Genomic DNA, 21,188 nt, shown 5'->3' on the forward strand with positions numbered 1-21,188 from the left:
AGATGCTATTGAAGATTAGCTTTCTTTTACCAACTGCTACTACTTAACAAGAAGCCCTAACACGCAACTCAAATAACCAAGAAACACACACAAGATTACGACAATATAATGCAAAAATTTCGTGGAAAATAGTATTTGAAAGTTTGCGACATTTAAAGAAGGCTAATTTAAACTCACAGGATAACAAAACCTTAAAATAACCGCTCGTTTCATACACTGCCGTGAGAAATGACATGGACGGCTCAAATTATCTTTATCACGATTTAAAATCCTTTGATTTAATTAGTTGCTTTAAAAGAAACTTTCAAGAATAACTTACCATTCTCACAGTGTTCACCAGTGAAACCAGAAGGACACAAACACCGATACTTTTTCTCTGTGAATCCAGACTGACAGGTACCGTTGTTATGGCAACGGGGATTATCACAAGCACTCTTTAAAGAACAAAAATCATGTCTGATTTGTAACAGAAGTTACGCCAATTTTTACAATAAAACTACGGGATGACTATGACGATGATGACAATGATAATTATTACAAAGATGATGTTGATAATAGGGAGCTTAACGACGACGTCGAAGACAACGATAACGCCGAAAAAGCAAATAGGTATAGTTTACCAAATTTAAAAAAAATATATTTGCATGTGAATAACACTTTATTGCACATTTCGTTGGTGTCGTTCCATGACCTACCTAATTTCACGTTTCTGGACAAATGTTTCTATTTTTTTCAACTTAGATACAGTCCTTTAGAATTTAACACCAGAAAAATTCACCAACATTTGACCAATCGCGACATGGAAAAAGAGCGATGAATTTTGAAACAGTTGGAGTTAACTTTTTAAGAGACGTTCACTTCACCGCCATCGTCGTAGTTGCTTAAGCTCCCTAATGACGAAGATGACGTCTCTTGTGATGATGATGACTATGATGAGATAATGATCGCCTTGAAGATGATGAAAGCAGATCATGAAAGAAAAAAAGACAACGAAAAGACAAGACAAAAAACTTACAATTGCGCCATGATATAAGCAGCCTCTCCTCCCTAAAAAGTCTTCATCGTGCGCTCGGTGTGTTGAATTATTCAGTTCACACCGTTTCTGTGTTTGTATTTCATAATTAACGCTGACGCAGTTTGGTTCGTTGTAACAAAGCAGTTCACAGAGACCCATATCCGGGACATGTTGGACAATTAAGATCGTGTGGCCCTCCAAACATTTGTCAGCAATTAGGAAATAGCTGGGAAACGCCAGTACGCGGCAGTTACCTGAATTTGAAAAAGGAAAAAAAATACGTTTAGAAATTCTGACCTGTTTTGGCGGCAAAAAGAGCTTCGATTAATATAAAGAAACTGTCCTTTGTAGATAAGATTGAAGTTCATGGAACGTAATAACTTATATTTTAGGTTATAGTCCTGCTCTTTCAGCCATGTTTAATCTGAAATTTGATGAAACTGCTATGTGTATTAATTAAACTTGCAGGGTTTTTTGGAATCGCTGACGATCTTCCTGGGAGAGTAGATTTTATTCTTCAAACTGGTTTAAAATAGCAAAGTATATGAAATAATGTCGACAAGGAGATGGATATAAGTTGTTAGCTCTCTAGGCCCATTTTCTGTCAATTGGTCGAGCTCTAAAAGAAAACCCCCTTTTTAAGGAAAATATACGACAATTCGTTTTAAAATTTGCAAAAGCCAAATGAAAAGGCTGAAAACAGGAAAACTGGAAGATGGTATTCCCACCTGTCTTGAATAGTGGTAAACTGTCGTGTTTATTGTGAAAATATTTTTCCCTAGTCACGCAAATAACAAAATTCTTTGTTTCTTAGCAACTTTCTCCTTGTTAACGAGTTTATAATCTAAGGGTTAAACCGCAGTGACAACATAGAAACTCAATTTTATATTTCTTAAAAATTTCTCACATTTGTCTCCTGTTATTTAACTTTTAAATAGGTTTCCATGTTGTTCGTTGAGTCTGCTGGCAATTTATAATTGAACAAAATAGCAACATTCCGGCATTGGAATAGAAGACACAGTTAAAATAAATCCGGCGCATAAAATGGGAAAAACCGTTTCAGGTTCTGCTCTGCCTTAAGGACAATAACAAATCCATGCAAAGTTTCGATTTTTATGAAAAGAGCCAACATTGTGATCGTCCGGTGTTTGCTCAGGAAATGTTTTCCCGTTGACATGCAAACAGAATTCTTTTGTTGTTGCTGTTGTTGTTGTTGTTGTTGTTTTTTCAATTGAATCTTTATACAGATTCAAACAGAAGTCTTTTTTTTTTTAGCAATTTTCTCCTTGTTAATTACGTGCAGCGGGATGTGTTTACCCTTATTTCCTCTTATTCAGCATTTATTAAGGTTGCCATGTCATTCAGTCAGTCTGTTAGCAGCTGCATGATTGAATGAATAAGCAAATTCTTGCATTAAATAGAATAAAACGTGGGTTGAAATAGATGGCATGATATCGAAAGAATTCCAGAATTCAAAGGACAACTTCTATGATACAATTAACACTGACTTACGCCCAAAGAGGACAAAAATAAATAACCTTTAGCTTTGTATTTCGCTGGTTTTTCGTCCATGAGGAACGTTTGATATTTATTCTGAAAAAAGGCATTCAGTGAACGTCTTAAACATATTAAATTGACCACAAAGGAAACAAGGACAGTTGAGTAGAATAAAATTCCCGTTAATACGATGACCGTTGGGCGTTGGGCTTGGGCTTGTCCATGATCCGAGAACGTGGTACAACCCATATTATACTAAGCCTTTCTAAAATATATGCAGCAAAGTAGAATTTCACCAGTCTATTAATCTGCCGTGCCGGATTTTACACATATGACTCGGACGCTCAATTATGTTATTGTAACAACTTTCAGTAAGATAAAATTGATGCAGATTGTCAAATTGATTACGTCTGACTTCCCTGTTGTTCGTATTAACGAGGTACAAATATAAAGAAGGTAACGCCTGGGGATACTTATAAAGGTGGTCATATTGAACGAGGTTTTCGAATAAGGAAATGACAGGACATTTTCGAGCCAGTAAAAGATTCGTTAAACTTAAAAGAGGGGAACAGGGTCGTATTAATGTATAGTGTTAATATGGTAGGGGTCCAAAGTAAAAACAAAGATAATTAAGAACAGATACTAAGGAATCTTGAGCTGCAGAGGGGAAGTGAAAAGTTCAACTGATAAGAAACGAAAAGAAATAAAAAGGGACTAAAAGATCCTCGCACACGCTGACATTGTAAGCAGCCTTTTTTATTATTTTTTTTCTCGCTAATAATAGCCACGGTCTGTTTTCTTTTCTATAGCTCGATTCTTGTAGAGCAATCATTTTGCCGGCGAGCAGACGTAACAGGCTAAATAAACAAACAGAGCCCACAAAGATGGGGTTAATCGCTAGTAGTTGTAAAAGAGGTTAACAGTGAAAAAAGCCGGTCTCCAACCAAAATTTATCATTTAGAGCGTTTCGAAAACGCTTGTTTAGAACTTTTTGCGTCTTTTCTCCTCGTTGCTAATAGACATGGTTCTTTATATCCGGGAAAGGTACAGTCCTTGGAGTCCTACGAGCCTTACACAATTCTGCAACCACGAAAATCAATTTTGCGGAACTTTTTGCATGTGAAGTGACTTTTTTGCATATGTCTGTTAACTGTAATTAACCTTAAGCCGTAGAATAGTCATATTTATGGGCAGTATATTAGAGCAGAAATTTTGCAGCTACTCTTGATTCCAATTCAGTTTAAAGTCCGTCTAGCCAATTATAATTTTTTTTTTATCTTCTTTCAAGAGATAAATGTATTTCTCACTATTTTGTCGTCCAGTTTTTGAAAATAGCGATAACTATGATTGAAACAACAAGCCGGGAAGAGAAGAACTTACCATCCAAACAGCCGAAGCAAATTCTTAAAGAATACATGTACAGCATAAAGAAAATACACCCATGATCGCTGCCTTGTTCGCGGAACGCAACTCTCCTGAAAAGTCGAGTGCATTAAGTGCGGATAAGTTACAACGGGGATGTAACTTATACTATGCCGGTAAACAGTTTCATACCACCTGTCACATTTTCACATTAACGTCAAAACTTAAATTATTCTTTTTGTTGATGACATAATTTAACAGTCGTTGGAAACATTTTACTGATCGATATTTCACAGTTAACACATACTTATGCACAAACAGAGACTTCCAGATCTATTGAAGATGTAGCTTTTCTAGCGTTAACTGTGCTCTCATTAACATCGTCTTTAGATTCTTACACCGTTCGTGGTAAACAAAATTTGGGATAAATTAATGTTGAAAGGCTTTTATGATCTATTAATAACAACTCTGTTTCAAAATATTAGGGACTAGCCGGATGGGCCATTGTCGCCGGGTAAATTGGGTAAATTTTTAAAAAATAGCATTTATTATTCAAAGATGAGTTAGCAAATTTTAATTATTTTCTTCTATGCAAATGTTTTTACAACAGTGTAGTTAACCCTTTCGCAACTGAACTTAATAAACCGCAAATAATATCTCTTAAATTGAGGTGAAAAAAAAACCATTGTTGTAGACAATACTCTAATAAATAATGGAAAGATAAGCAGGTGTTGAGTGGACGATTCCACACTCTATTCTAATGCACTAGAACATGATTAGCTGAGTGGTTGTCTACTCAATGGGACTCACCATGCATGGCCACAGGCAGACCAAGCTTTTAGCTGGGTACGTTTTACAGGGTCTCTGGCTATACATTCAAACCCCGCTTTGATGACATCTGTTTCGTTATTACCGACAGCTTTCTTTCCTGGACAAAGCCCTTACATTTTAACCCGCTTAATAAGGACACTTAAATCCTTTTTTGTAAGCGTCAGTATGAAAATTGCCGAAACCTTCCCTAAGGTATCACTATCTACTGCCGCCTCAATAATTAATTTTAGCTCTGATATTCTGGTCTTGGTTCAGGACTCCTGAGTTTTCATTCTATGTATACGTAATTAGTGATATCCTGCGTAACCTCAGTTCGTCCGTGGCGCAGGCTAAATAGTGAAGACCAGATGATATCAAACGTTTAACGGGTCATGTTATTAAAGTAAACAACCGAACTTCTTTTGGTGAACAACTGAAATACTAAAGAAATATTAATAAACAGAACATTGCTGTAGTATTTCTAACTGGCCACCTAGGCCATACAGTCTAATAAACACGAGCACTACTTAGCTCATCACCGCTACACGACAAAACACAACCCTGTCAAGTCACTTGACTAACATGACTCCAGACTGTCCCGCGCTAGGGAAGTTAAGTTCCGGATGTACACTACAATTGCTATTGCTAGTTTCAACGTAGACTACGTCCTTTGGTTTGCACTCATTACTTAATCAAAAACAGTTCTCTCTGTATTAAACTCATTTATTACTTTAAAAAGTCAGAAATTGACGCCTCCACTTCATTTTATCCCGTCTGCCGTAGCACTGTAAACATCGAAATGCTCACATCCGAAGATAACAGAGGCAAGGATTAATACAGCACACAACTGGTAGATAACAAAGTGCAGGGTCGGATCCAGGATTTTTTTTAGGAAGGGGTGCACTCGTCTCTTGCTCTACTTCAACACCAATAAACCACATAGTTTTTTTTTTGTAGAATACCAGTTGTATTAGAAAACCGCAGGTCATCTCAGGGGGGGGGGGGGGGGTGCGCACCCCCTGCACCCTCCCGCTAGATCCGCCCCTGAAGTGTCATATTATCGAGGTTAACTTCCTCTGGTCTAAGAATTTGTTGATCGGAGTAGGAAAAAAGTAACCTTTGTCCGAATTAACGGGTGTCCTTATTAAGCGGGTTGAAATGTAACGGCTTTGTCCATTGCCAGAAATTAGGGACAAGACGGCGGTTGCGCGTGCGCACCAAGGCCACAATGGCTGCGAATTCGTATAAGAAAATGTATGGAGAAAAGGAAACTTTTTCAAATATATCGATTATGAGCTCACGGGTGTTCGGTGCACGACTCGAAACATGTTAAGTGCTGTGCAACCTTCGCATCTGGGTTACAAATAGCTAATTAGAAGTAGGTTTACTTACTTCCCGAAGTGGCCACTTTTATCTCTCGTTGTACGCTTCATTTCTCCATACATTGTCTTAAAATCTTGCCGAAGTCATGCGAAATACTCGTCGATTAGAGGATAAACCCTTCACTGAAGTAAATTTGCACGACTCGATATCACTTCTGCGATGGAAGATGTTTCCAAAACAGTCGTTAAAAGGACGATTTTTGCACTGGAAAATACTTCCAAAGGCGCATTATTTATCGCAGTTTTCCATCTGTAGTCCAGTAATGGACGCCATGGTTGCGAATGACTTATTTCGGTCGGACAAAGCTTCACAACTCCAAACCTCACCGAATGGCCATTTTGGTTGTTGCTACAACTTCAGAGATGCTTCACGGGATATAAACTAGGTTCCAGGCATTCAAAAATCCTCGATTAGCCTACCAGGCTTGGTTTTAAAACAAAATTGTCACGAAAATGTCACGAAAATGTCACGAAAGGTACAGCCGCGTACTGTTTTGTTGCTATCAGCCGCTCGGCCGAGTATAAACCTAACATTTTCTTGCAAGGTGTTTCATTCCAGCTTTTTTCTTCGTAAAACAGATCCACAGAGCTCAAATTATTTAAAAAATCGCAGGGGATACGCTTTCCCTGACTACGATCGTTTTTGTCCGCCATTTTGGAAATGAGATTCCGCTGACAATTAATCACGGGCGCGAAATGTCCACTATTTCTGGCAATGCTAGGGACGAAGAGAGCTGTCCGTAATAACGAAGCATTCGTATTAAGCGGATGTCCACAAAGCGGGGCTCGAATGTTAGATAGATAGATAGATAAATCGTTTATTGTATAAATACTTTGCAGTCGTAAAACTGAATTGCGTATTTTACAAATAACATTAGTTAAAATATAAAACTAATTACAATCATATGAATATAAATACCTTGTGTAGTAAAGCTAAAAAATATGTATAAAAATCTTACAATAAAGTCGATTTCTTTGAATTTTTCAGAGCTTTATGCGCAATCCTGGGACATAGCATAAACAAAAGAGCGTCTGAGACGTTCCGTATGGGAACGTGGCAAGTTATATAACTTTTGACGCCTTAAATTATAGCTGGATTGTTTTCTTGGTGGCAGCAGGTGGTATAACTTATGTCCGGGATTGATAGCAATGGAATCGAACAATTGTCTACATAGTCCATTGCGTCTATCATATAGCATTGGCAGGCCTAGGCTGTAAAGGCATTCCCGATATGACATGGCAGGTGAAATTATGGAAAGCGCTCTTTTCTGAATTCTTTCAATATCCCCATTAAGATAAGCCGGGAGTGCGTGATGGAAAACCGGAGCGCAGTATTCTAGTACAGGTCTGTTTGTTGTACAATAGAAATTCACAATGTCATTAAGGGGAACACGAGCCCTTTTCAAGAGAACAATAAAATACAGGCGCTTATTTGCTTTCTTAATGCAATCTACAATGTGTTATATTTCAAGTCACTGGATATCGTAACACCTAGTATCTTCGTACAGTCGGTGACAGGAAGCTCGTTTCCGTCTACCTCGAGAGGGGAGAAGTTATGAGAGATCTTCTTAAAGTCGATAACCATCTACTTGCACTCGTCGGCATTTAGCTGCATCCGCTGGGACCGAGACCAGTCCTCCACGGCAGTAACAGCGTGTTGCACATCACCCAGGGAGCCGCGAAGTATGGCTTGAGAGATTGTCGTATCGTCCACATACTTCCACGTGAGAGCGTCAACCTTGAGATCATTGATCATGAGTAAGAAAAGCCAAGGGCCGAGCTTGGTCCCCTGAGGAACTCCGGCGGGGACTGGACCTCACTCAGAGAAGCAGTCTGAGGACAACTTGACGCGTTGGTGTCAATTTGTCAAAAAGTCAGTCACCTAGGCTTTGATGCTGTGCGGCATATCGAGGCCATTGATCTTAGCGACAAGTATCTTATGATCGATAAGGTCAAAGGCCTTGCGGTAATCAAATAACACGACCCTGACAGCTGCACCGGTACCGTCTGTAGCTTGTAACCAGTGGTGAAACATCGAGATCAGAGCAAACAGGGTGGAGGATTTAGGGATTCCGCCGTATTGATCATGGTCATTGATCTTGAGCACAGTAGGGCCGATATGGGTCCTGTGTTAGGCCACAGGACCCTGAAACGTTCAGTGTTCACGAAGAGCTTTTATTAGGCCAATCCGTTGGTCCGTCCAAATGGCTATTGCCGGACTTATTGAGCGGTACTGCAATCGACTGGGAATGAGTGTCATTAAAGAAATAAAGAGTGAAAAGTAGCTGATACACTGGGTTGGTTATCAGAACGCGCCGCAATCCGAGGTGGTAGAGTTTCGCTCAACCCTCAAGAAATCTACACCGCCAAAGTACTACAAACCGCAACCATCGTCTGATGTTTACTGGAAGATAGGATTATCACTTCCAGATGTAGACACTGCTCGTTCAAAGCTTGTACGTCAGGACGTGGAGGTTACTTCTCCAAGACAGTTTCGGGATATCGGATACATGTGCCACTTATGCGACCTATTTGGGTTTTCATTAGAGCTGCTTCAGCATCATGATTTCCAGTCTAATTTTAGTTCTGAGCGAATACAAGCCTCTCTTGAACCGAACCTGGCGCTTGGGCAGCAAGCGCACATCGGGCGAATCACTCTTCGTGTTTCTGATATCAATCGAAGCCATCAATTTTATCAGTCTACGCTTGGTTATGAAGTTACTTTTAGCACGTACAGACGAGAAGCCACCTTCACGTGATATGAACGTAGTGGAAATCCGCGAGTGGCTTTTGAAAAGGCCTTACACCACTTTAGCGTTGCAGCATTATCCCGGTACGGACCGGAAGTACAACATTGCAGACTTAAACCATGAAAGTGGCTTTACTGCGCTCGCGTTAATAGTTACTGCACAGCGTTTTGAGGAGCTTAAAGTCTTTTGTAATGTAGAGGATGTAGGCAGGAATTATCCAGAATATAATGCCAGTGTCCTAGAATGCAAAGACCCTGACGGTACAAGTGTTTTAGTGAAGGTGTCTTATGAGCTACAGCGTCATAAAGATACAAGTGTGTTGCTCATTTTAGGCGAGTGACAGTGTCCAAAGGATGATACCTCCTAAAATGGGAGGTCCATTAGTCACACTGATTAGTATGGGCCATGACTGGGCAGGAAAAGCAGATAGTAGTCCCAGGGGGTAGGGGTACTCAACAATGTTTTATACAGGTAGGCTCTGTCCTTTGAACTGTAATGTACTTTCTTTAAGATATATGAATAAACCTCAAACCAGAACATTTCCTGAACTTTTTGACAGCCTTAAAATCCACCTGTTAGTCCTTTTGGGCGTAATATTACAGACCAAAATGACAGAATTCCCTACCCTTTCATAAACTTCAACCAGTGAAATCCTTACCCTTTCATACAGTCATGTATACCTGAAGCCTGAAAAAGGTGCCCCTTTCGGGTAGAGCCTCCCATTATAGGTCATTATAAGGAGTACCCACCCCTCCTACCGGGATATCAGGGGTGGGTCCAAGAATTGTCTCATAGTGGGGAATCAGGATAGGAGTATTCTCTGATGGGTGCATTAAGAGAGGGAATCAGAACCTTCTTCATGGATCAGTGATTTTGATACAAATAGTTAATTATGGTGAATCCTGGGACTCATCTTATGAAAAATCAAGAGTCCCAGTCCAGAACCAGTGAGTCCGAGTTTAAAAAAAAGAAAACAGCCCAAACCAGTGAAAATGGTTGGGCCTTTTTGTAACCAGATGGACAGTTAATCCGACGGAATCAAGATCCTTGTTCTACCCCACAACTACCCAAGCTATGGCGTCTATGCCTAACTATGGTGCATACATGCATGTACTCAGAATAAGGATTTTGTCTCTAGCTTGCATAAAGACTTAATCAGAGGTTTAGTTTCATCTGTGGCACACTGGTTACAGTTCAACTGTTATATTAGTCATGTGACCTCAAAAAAGCCACTGAAAGCATGTAGAACTTAGAAAAATGCTGTTTATAAGCAACAATGACCAGTCATTTTGTTGTTAGCAATAATTTAATAGATCACCAACAACACTGCCAGTTAGGATGATAATTTTATAATTTATATAATATTAATTTTTTAAAGGCTATAAATATATCAATCGTTCTTGTATAAAGATGAATCAGAATTAATAGCATTTATTGTTTTACAAATATAACAAATATATGTGTAATTTACTTCTCATGATAATATGTATTAACTCATTAAGTCCCAAGCGTGACCAACATCAATTTTCTCCCTACAAAATTAATACACAATCAAGAGAAAAGGTTCTGAGAATTAATAAAATGATCACCAAAAGAAAAATGTTTTGATCTTTTATCAAATTCGTTCAACTTATTCTTTAAGGAAATCTATAGAGGTCAGTTTGGAGAATTTGTAAGTGGATATTGGTCATTAATCCTTTAAAAAGAATTAATGACCTCAAGATCAAGAAATAATCCATTATGGGTATACCTTCTTATCTCTGCTCTGTTTAAGTTACAATGTCATTGTATAAATTAATGATGATAACAATAATAATAATATTGATTCTCTTAATAGCAGTTTTAACCGTTCAATAACCACATGTACCTTGGTTATTAAAATGGACAGTGCCCATTTTGAAATAAACCAAATCTTTAATCAAAAAACCTAAAAATGGCCTTTTACCAACTTTTTCACCTGATTTGACATGAATTAGACATATTTGGCTGTTTTATCCCAAAAAGTGGATTTTTTTCAAAAAGCTTGGTACTTTGCTTAACCCATTCGCTCCTGGAGATTTTGCCGAAAAACGCGTTTTGAAGGTACTCGAGTGGTTTTCTGGCCACTGTCCTGCTATAAAGAGCTAAAACTTACCACAAACCGGTTTACAGGTCGTACACTTCCAGGAGTACCCAACGAAAATTTCTCGCAAAATTGATTATACGATGTCGTAAACGCTAGCAAAGTGCTTTTACGTCAACCTATGTTAATATTTAACTTTCCTGGGAAAAAAATACCCGCTCTTCACTGCTAGCCAGCAAGACTTTCAAAAAATAAAAATCCCAGCCAGCAATCATGTTTGACGGTTTTTTGCCAGCCAGCGAGGTTAAAAAAACAAAAATTACGCTATCCCAGCCAGGGTGAAAAGGAATTCGGTGTTTGCCAGCCAGCGGTAGCAGAAGTAAGTTATGAGCCAGCCAGCAAAGTTTCATTTAACACATTGCCAAGAAAAACATGTAAGTCAGTAGGCAAGATCTGTTTTACGTCAAATTTACATAATATAAAAGAAAAGCGTGTTTAACCTGTTTCACCCTTTTATCTAGTTTTCGTTATTTTTTTTTGAGATATAGGGAAAAGATCAGTGTATTTGTTTAGTATATGTTATTCCCTACCCCTTAGTATTACATAACAATAACATAACAACTAAAGACATTCAGCAGTACTTACAGTTTTGGAATGTGGACTTGAGGAGTAGTCTTGAGTTTTTGCCAGGTAAACGATAAAAAGGAAGATCCCGAACTTTGTCCGTAACACAATAAAACGTAAAAAAAGTGATCACCGCAAAGCCTTAAGACCATTGCATTTTTTCCAACGATAATCGACTGAGGCGAAATAAAGTTTAACAATAAACAACATAACGAGTAAGCTCGATCTACGTGTGATCTCCTCTGCAAAATCACCCCAAATTCAGTGTAGACACATGCTTATCGCCAGCATTGTATGCCGTGCCTACTGTCACTCCGCAAAAAGTTTACACCAGAACTGATAGAAAGTTTCGAGTAAACAGGCTTTCCGTCGGAAACTTCTAACCGCTACGGCTGAAAACCACGAACCCACGAAGTAAGGTAACGTTTGCGGTCTTTAACTCGAGTTTCAACGTGGGGAGGATGGTTTCCTCTTTCGTCATTAAATATGCTATGGCAACAGTTTACTTTTTAAAGCCAGACTGATAACTTGTTCTTGTAGTAACTTTCACCGCACCAGTACTAGAAGAGCTTGTCATCCTGAGTTTGATCTAACTCACTCATTTTTTCTCTAGCCAAGAAGCCATAATGGTATGTCCTCAGACAATTACCACAAAAGTTTCGCAGCAAAAGTCAGTAGTCGTAGGTAGTCAGTCAGGCAATCACCGTAAAAGTTTCACACCAGAACTGGTGCAAAGTTTCGCAGCAAAAGTCAGTAGTCGTAGGTAGTCAGTCGGGCAATCACCGTAAAAGTTTCACACCAGAACTGGTGCAAAGTTTCGCAGCAAAAGCCAGTAGTCGTAGGTAGTCAGTCGGGCAATCACCGTAAAAGTTTCACACCAGAACTGGTGCAAAGTTTCGCAGCAAAAGTCAGTAGTCGGAGGTAGTCAGTCAGGCAATCACCGTAAAAGTTTCACACCAGAACTGGTGCAAAGTTTCGCAGCAAAAGCCAGTAGTCGTAGGACACCAGAACTGGTGCAAAGTTTCGCAGCAAAAGCCAATAATTATTCGTATGTAAGTCAAGAATGTTTCGTTTTGCAGTCAGACAATCACCTATAAAGGCATGTAACCTTATGTCGTGCATGCGATGGTCGTGTGATGTCTATAAGTTATAGAATCGAAGCGCAGTTGAAACAAATGTAAGTATAATGATCACACCAAGGAAGGCAAGCTTTTTTTGCTTTGGGTACAGAGACACGCACCAAAGTAAAATACCTTCCACAATACGTTTATCAGTTTGCTTGAAGCGACCGTCATAGTAAATTTGCGAACAACAACAGTACTTGAGTTTTAATACAGCTACAGAAAAATTCTTGTAGTTTTTAGCAGTAAGATAAGCTTAGGTGAAACCTTCTTCGGTACGTTTAAAAATCGAGTTGAAGACGGCAAACGTGACGTAACTGCGTCCTACTGCGTATCTCGCGCTTCGCGCTCGCGCCTCTTAACAACCCTAAGCACCTTAATGACGCCTTTTGCGCAGGCTGCGGTTGAGTTGTAAGGGCGATTATTTTGTAGAAAGCAATAACTTCATGATAACCAGAAGAAAATAAAAATTCCAAAGAAAAATATCCTGTTCTTCACGACAAATGGTTACAAATAGGACAACATAGTTGTCTATTAATTTGTTTATTCAAAAGTCCAGTTTAAACCCTGCTTGCGGCAATTTTAGGAAAATGTGTAAATACTGTTCATGCACATTTGTAATTTTCTTTCATTTTTTGGCAAGAAAATTCTGAACTATTTTTTATTCTTTTCTTCTACATTGGCCAAAGAGCCTCTCAAACGTAACCATGGCCGGTAACGCCCGCTGTCAAATTTGAGGTCCTACAGCCGGGAAACATCACCAAAAAAGTGTAATCTGAGTCACTGTGTTCGAAGATATGAATAAATTCACTAACAGAGCTCTTACAATTTATACGATAAAAAGCTTTAAAAGCAAGAAATGCCTCAGCGTCAAAACAGATTAAACAGATTCTCACTACGTGTATCTTTTACAAGGTATTCACACCCAAACAAATTTCCGTTTTCACAGGCAAAAGGTGTCATTTCCACAGCTCGCGTGGGGTGATTTTCACGCGCAGTTACTTGCTTCGCCCACTCTAATATCCATGTAAAAAATTACAGTGCGATTGCCAGGAGAAAAAATATACCTTTTTATCCAGCCAGAACCGGCATAAATTTTTCATATTTTCAGCTAGCGAGGCGCTCATTCAGATTTCCCAGCCAGCTAATTAGCCAATGTTTTTTTTTTCCAGCTAGCTCAAATTCTGCCTGTAGAGCGGGTATTTTGTCGAGCGGCTCCGTCGGGTATTCCTGCACGTCGCGGCCTTCTGATCCAGATGCAAAATATCAGCTTGCGAAGTTCGGGCATGCGCAGAAAGCAAAATTTCGAGATCACTCTTCACTCTGCACAAGTTAGAGGACAAAGTTGTTATTGACCGTTAAAACTGATGACGTCACAAAGGGTAGAAAGGACGTGGATCCGCACGGGCGGTTACGGACGGTTCAGGGGCGAATGGGTTAAGCATCTGGTGGTTGACCAGTGTGGTACGTTCTTTTACAGGATACAAACTTAAGTGGCCCGATATTTGTTCAAAGTGTTCGAAGTCCCTTAAACAAAAACAAAGTTTCCAACTTTTAAATGTGAGTGCACCTCTCTTCATCCAACCAACATACAATGTAACTGCAAACTATTAAATCTCGACAATGGCTTTAGTGGCATGCTGATAAAATCATGGTGTTTTCTACCATGGGGTGAATGTTATTGTAGCCAATCTAAGGCAATAGCTAGCCAACCTTACCGCAACTTAACCCCAGTCTCCACATGGTTCAGCTAATCTCCTGGATCCACATGAGTTCCTCTTAGCCTGCGTCGCAGGCGCAAAAAGGGAGGGGGGAGGGGACAGGGACAAAAGCACGAAAGAGGGGAAAAGGGAAGGGTCCCTTCCCCTCTCTCCCCAACCCCCTCCCTTTTTCCCTTCCTCCCAATCCCCCTTTCAACGGCTGCTACGCAAGCTAACAATAGTCTGGAATACAGCCTAAATTTTTTCCAAACATTTTAAATTTTATAGCTTACATTACTGTTTGTGGTCCCATTTTTTTTTTGTATTACAAGACTGTCTAAGATTATTTTTGTAACATGATCAGATCAACATTAGAACACAACTTAGGAGTTGGGTTTTAATGGAGGTCTATCTGGTGGATTAACAATACTTGATGAGGCTTAGATAAGACCTCCCAATCATTATCTCAAGCTTGGCTTAGTCAAACTCCATACCTTTAACTATGAAAAACTCTGATTATGATATTTGACTGTACTGTAAATATTGCTAAAGCAAATGCTTTAGGTTATTATGCACAGATGCTTTTGTAAAGCTGTTGCAATGTACATTGTATGGCATTGAATTGCTTTGTTTTCCAATGCAATCTATTGTAAAGAACTTTAAGGCACAGAATACGGCACATATATAGTAGAGTCTGCATCTCGTACTTTAGTCAAGAATATCTAACTGTATTTTGTTTGCATAAGGGACTAAATTTTACTTCAACACTAATACCTCGAATCCCCAACAATGGAAATGAGCAACACACTGAACGCTACTGATTGTCAAACTAAGGTGACCTACAAGCAATTACTCACTGTATTACTTCATGTACCAACTCCCATATGTGAGTGCCATGTGGGTGGACCGAAAACTTACTTGTCATCTTTGAAAAAACTGTAATCGAGTAGGCCTAATTAACATAAGCTGATAGTTTCCTTTAGGCCTCCTCGCTATTGCTTTCTACATTTTTGCATCTTGTTTGTAATTGTAAACATGTAATTTATCTGTGTGGCAAATAAATAAAATACAAATTCACTCTTTTAAAATCACCTTTTAAATGAGCCTTTTATTATGAATGATTCCTGATACAAATCTTTTCTCCGATCGATCACAAAAAACCGCCAAACCGCGAGAATAGTCTTTTAAGACCATGTCCCTTTAAAAAGGGACAAAGGGTTAAATAGTCCCTTTAAAAAGGGACTATGTCAGCCCAGGCGCATGCTCGAGCTGGTGGAAACCAACTTGAAAAGGTCGGCCCGACGTTTTCAAGTTCTGTCTGAGATTTTGGAAGGCTGTTTTTTTCTGTTTAAGTCTCAGCCATCGTTTGATAGTTAGCGCAGTTTTGCATTAAGAATCGCTCTAAGGAGATTACAGGAGACTTTCTATTGTTATTTTTGAAAATTTTATGTGGCTTTTATGCCCTTTGATCAGCGACCGTTGTACTGGCAGCTGCCAAAAGAGAATTTTAAACGACTAATACTCCATAAAGAATAAAGGAATGTTAGATGGAATATTTCCTCATAGTTCACAGAACCTTTCTGTTGAGTTATTTTAGAGGCTGCTGGCCCTTGGATATTTTTTGTTAGGTATTTAAAAATGAAATTGTTTTGGGGTAGTCAGGTTATATGGACACACAATTGTTGTTTTTAATTACAAGAGCAGACAGCATGGCCATGAGTTTTGGTGACGAAACTCAACTCCTTCTTTCCGGCTCGATTCCTTCTTGTATTCATCTTGATTCAATGCAAGGATAAAGACGACCACCTGCACTTCCAGCTTGTTCTTATTATAACGGGCACTAGTTAGATCTCCAATCTTGTAAATGCCATGTCTTTGAACTGACGAAACAGGATTTCCTCGCTAGAATTTATTACACGTCCTGCTTCATCGACGGTCAAGTATTCTTCAGCGTATTTACTTTTTATAACGCATTCGGAGATTTGTTTCTGAATTGATTGAACACATGTGTATAAAATCACAAAAATCGAGGGCCTCGATTCGAGGTAATTTACAGTAGAAACTCGATATAACGAAGGGCCAAGGGACTGGCATAATTTGTTCGCTATAACGAGGTTTCGTTGTGTCGAGGTTCTTTTTCATATATTTTACTATTACTAGGGTAAAGAAAAACGTTCGTTAAACCGAGGACTTCGTTATATAGAGGATTGTCATACAGTCGAACCTCAATATAACGAACCTCTATAAAGCGACCTCCTCCTTATAACGAACTGTTATCACTAATAATAGTAAAATATATGAAAAAGAAACTCGATATAAAAAAACCATATTATAGCGAACACGTTTTGCCAGTCCCTTGGCCCTTCGTTATATCGAGATTCTACTTTACATAATTGCCAAAAAGCCAAAACTTGATTAACATGGTTGGTGTGCGTCATTTCAATTATCGCCGAAAATAAAACGCATGCTCATCACGAGTCCGCTCATTTGCATACAAAGAACGTTTACAACACTTGACCAACGAACCGAGCTATTGCGCTACTGTAGTGCGCCCTAGTGAACAGATTCAAGAGTTAAAGAATCGGGATTTGGAAGAGTCAAATATTAATATGGCGATTTGCTTATTGTTGTTTTTCCTTATCATCCACTTTTTTCGACCACTGAAGTAGTATTCACTTGTTCCAAAGTAATCAACGCTTTCAAGCGATAGAACTCATGTACCAGACCCGTTCCGGAAAACCTCGACATCTTTTGTTTCAATCTTTCAAAAGCTTTCTTCACAAAACATGCACGGCGCTCTGGAAAATGTTTTTATGTTGTCGGTCACGTCGCGATTCTTATCCCAAGTTTCCACGGTCTGCGCTAGGAACGCCTGGGACCATGACTTCCCTTTTGTGGACTTAATACCAGGAAAAAAAACGGCTTGCACATATTGCGGCTCTCTACGCAAGGTAAAGTAATAGATTAGAGTTATTTCATTTGATTTCCGTAAGGCTTTCGATCTTATTGATCACAACATCTTGGTGCGTAAATTCTCAGATTATGATATTCCGAACCACATCTTATGCTGAATTCCTAAATTTCTATTGGATAGGAGACAGAGGTCCTGGGTTAAACTGGCCCAGGATTGATTGGCGTTACATACCATTAATGATTTGAATTCAAGAGAGGCAGATATGTGGAAATATGTAGTTGATACTATAATCTCTGATGTGGTAAATAAAGGCCAAGAGAGTTGTATTCAGCAAGTGGTAGACGATCTCGTAAGGCAAGCAAGGGATGCCAGATTTCAGTTAAACGACAGGAAATGCAAAGGGCTCAGGATTAGCTTCGCATTGAAAGAGCCAGAGTTTGACTCTATCTGTGTTAACCGTCAGACCCTAGTAGTATAGGAGGGATGAAATTATCCCCTTTTTTGCGCAGGAATCTCATTAGCGTGCGCAGGAATACATTAACTAGGTGACGTCATAGGCTTTTGTCTTGATCTCATGAATAAAATGCGCAGGAATCTCATTAACTTGCGGTGGTATCTCATAAAGATAAGGTCATGTGCTATTTTAAAATGGATGATGTCATGGTTGGTATAACCGGTTTGACAGGTTTTAGTTATTTTCGGAAGATGATGTCATATGTATTCCGGGGTACTATGATGTCATAGTTGTCTTGATTGGTTGACCGGAATTAGAAAGACGCTCATTGGCTGTCTCGTTTGACGAAGCATTCTGGTTGGTTGCCGTATTTTTATTGTTTGAACGGTATAAAAGCCTGCTCACTGCCTTCCCGCATACTAATTTGGATTTCCTGCATACTAATTAAGTGTCTTCCTGCATACTAATTCGGTATAGGTTTACTAATAAGCGTCACTCTTCTACAATAGGAACAATAGGCTTGCCTAGACTTGACCGGTAGGTAACTTGAGCCCGGTTTTCGGACCGTCTATTAAAAGAAAAATAGGAATAAGAGAAGTGATCACCTAGCAACGCGAGAAACGGCTTCCTATATCTTATTTAGCGCTAAAACCGGGATATATATAAACAAAACATACACAAATTGGAGCTGTAAACTCTTTATTTCAAGTTTGTCTGACTATTACAGAACTGTTTTCTCCTTTCTATCTCGAGGAAAAGAAAAACTATTGAATTCTTGTCATTTTCACGCACGGTTAATCAGTTAATTATGCGAGTTCACAAGCCCAAAGTTGAATACAAATTAGTTCATCAGTGCAGCTAGACCCAAGGGGGCACCTTGACGTCAATTGGAACACGCGACTAATAATTGCTAGCAATAAAACCCCAAGAGAGATACCGTTTGAAAAAACTTTATTAAAAAACAATGACGAAAAGAGTCAAATACACAGCGATTTGAAAGGAAGGAAAACAAGTGATCTAACTAAGCCTGAGAATAACCTTCCTTACGTAAGGATCTGATTGGTTGGAATCGACAGAACTAGCGATCGATAAGCGAAAATTCTTACTCAATCGACTGTATCAACAGCAGCCCATTCCACAAGATGAAGACTAGTCCAACTATGAATATTATAGAATTATTTTTCCTAGATCTTTGTATTGTTGCGTTTCAATAAAAACTGTAAACAACCAAACTTTAAGAGTGCTGTATTGCTGACTTGAAAATAATAACAATAATAGTAAACTTGCACAATAAATAAAAAAATCTGAAATTTGAAATACCAATTACTAATGCACGGTCAAAACTTTTTTAATTAGGCACTGTTATTTGTGATTACACTTAATAAAGATGATGATTCCAATGTTGAGAGTTGTTGCGTGACTAGCGATGCGCGACACCCACGCGTGTGTCCGAGAAAAAATAAAGACACATGACTAGAAATGGCCCGTTTGTCTCCTTTTGTCCTTTTTGGCCTGGTTTTGGCCTTTCAGGCCTGGTTATGACCTTTCTGGCCTGTGTTTGGCCTTTCTGACACTCTATAACCTGACTATTTGCGAAAAAGATGTCATTTGTGTTCATCCATCGAACTGTCAGCATGGTTTACAAGAGAGTTTGCAGAAACTGTCCTATTTCATCGTGTGGGGCAAAGTACCTTGTCAGATTAGCTAACCATCTCGCGGATGTTCATCAGTAAGACCATATACAGCGAAGACAGTATTTACAAGAGGCCAAACTGCAACCTAAAGTTAAAGTCGTCGTTTACGAAAGTGAAGCGGATAATCCCGGAAAAAATCACCATCACAATCCAGTACAGACACAAGAAACGGTGTACTGCGAACTGTCAAGATCACAGAGAAATGAAGCCTCTTTTAACAGTAAATCACGCGCTAAAAGACGAACTACAAAGAACAAGACAAAGTGCAAGAAACAAAGAAAGTCGAACTCTTGTCTTAGAGGCCATAGGAAAATTGTGTAGACACGGAAGGATTATTTTGGAACGGAAAAAAAACTGATTTGTAATAGTCAGTCAATGGATTAATTTTCATCCCTTTTCCTTTCAAATCGCTGTCTATTTGACTCTTTTCGTCATTGTTTTTTAATAAAGTTTTTTCAAACGGTATCTCTCTTGGGGTTTTATTGCTAGCAATTATTAGTCGCGTGTTCCAATTGACGTCAAGGTGCTCCCTTGGGTCTAGCTGTACTGATGAACTAATTTGTATTCAACTTTGGGCTTGTGAACTCGCATAATTAACTGATTAACCGTGCGTGAAAATGACAAGAATTCAATAGTTTTTCTTTTCCTCGAGATAGAAAGGAGAAAACAGTTCTGTAATAGTCAGACAAACTTGAAATAAAGAGTTTACAGCTCCAATTTGTGTATGTTTTGTTTATATATATCCGAGTTTTAAGCGCTAAATAAGATATAGGAAGCCGTTTCTCGCGTTGCTAGGTGATCACTTCTCTTATTCCTATTTTTCTTTTAATAGACGGTCCGAAAACCGGGCTCAAGTTACCTACCGGTCAAGTCTAGGCAAGCCTATTGTTCCTATTGTAGTAGAGTGACGCTTATTAGTAAACCTATACCGAATTAGTATGCAGGAAGACACTTAATTAGTATGCAGGAAATCCAAATTAGTATGCGGGAAGGCAGTGAGCAGGCTTTTATACCGTTCAAACAATAAAAATACGGCAACCAACCAGAATGCTTCGTCAAACGAGACAGCCAATGAGCGTCTTTCTAATTCCGGTCAACCAATCAAGACAACTATGACATCATAGTACCCCGGAATACATATGACATCATCTTCCGAAAATAACTAAAACCTGTCAAACCGGTTATACCAGCCATGACATCATCCATTTTAAAATAGCACATGACCTTATCTTTATGAGATACCACCGCAAGTTAATGAGATTCCTGCGCATTTTATTCATGAGATCAAGACAAAAGCCTATGACGTCACCTAGTTAATGTATTCCTGCGCACGCTAATGAGATTCCTGCGCAAAAAAGGGGATAATTTCATCCCTCCTATACTACTGACCCTCAGGGACACCCAACGTCAATTTTCGGAAAATATCTGTTCGGAAGACGATTTGAGATCTAGAATTTTCGGAACATTTTTTGCAAAATTTCTTGCTAGCCTGCCTCTCCTCGCATTTTCGAACATCTAAAAATTGGTATAATTGCCCATTTTTAACGGATTTTTATCCTAGAAAGGTCACCTAGAATTTTCGGGAGCCCTTTTTCTGGCTGTAATTTTCGAAAAGGTAAGTTTTGATCCCCAATAGACTTTCAGCTAGGAAATCCGAACAGATGAAAAATTTTTACGGGATACAAATATGCCTATATCTACCGTTTAAATACTAAAATACATGTAACAGCACTATGTTTAAGCGGTTTTGAACTATATTCTCGTTGGGTGCCCCTGGACCCTAGAGACTATGAACAGTGTGAA

The 21,188-nt window shown here is 39.0% G+C and overlaps 1 pseudogene; it reads left to right on the forward strand.

Moving 5' to 3' along the window:
• Positions 1-4,870: 4,870 nt before the first annotated feature.
• On the forward strand, positions 4,871-9,156 carry LOC140934131 (uncharacterized; annotated as a pseudogene).
• Positions 9,157-21,188: the final 12,032 nt, after the last annotated feature.

Source organism: Porites lutea, chromosome 4 (genome assembly GCF_958299795.1).
Source record: "Porites lutea chromosome 4, jaPorLute2.1, whole genome shotgun sequence".
In the NCBI taxonomy this organism is placed as follows: Eukaryota; Metazoa; Cnidaria; class Anthozoa; order Scleractinia; family Poritidae; genus Porites; species Porites lutea.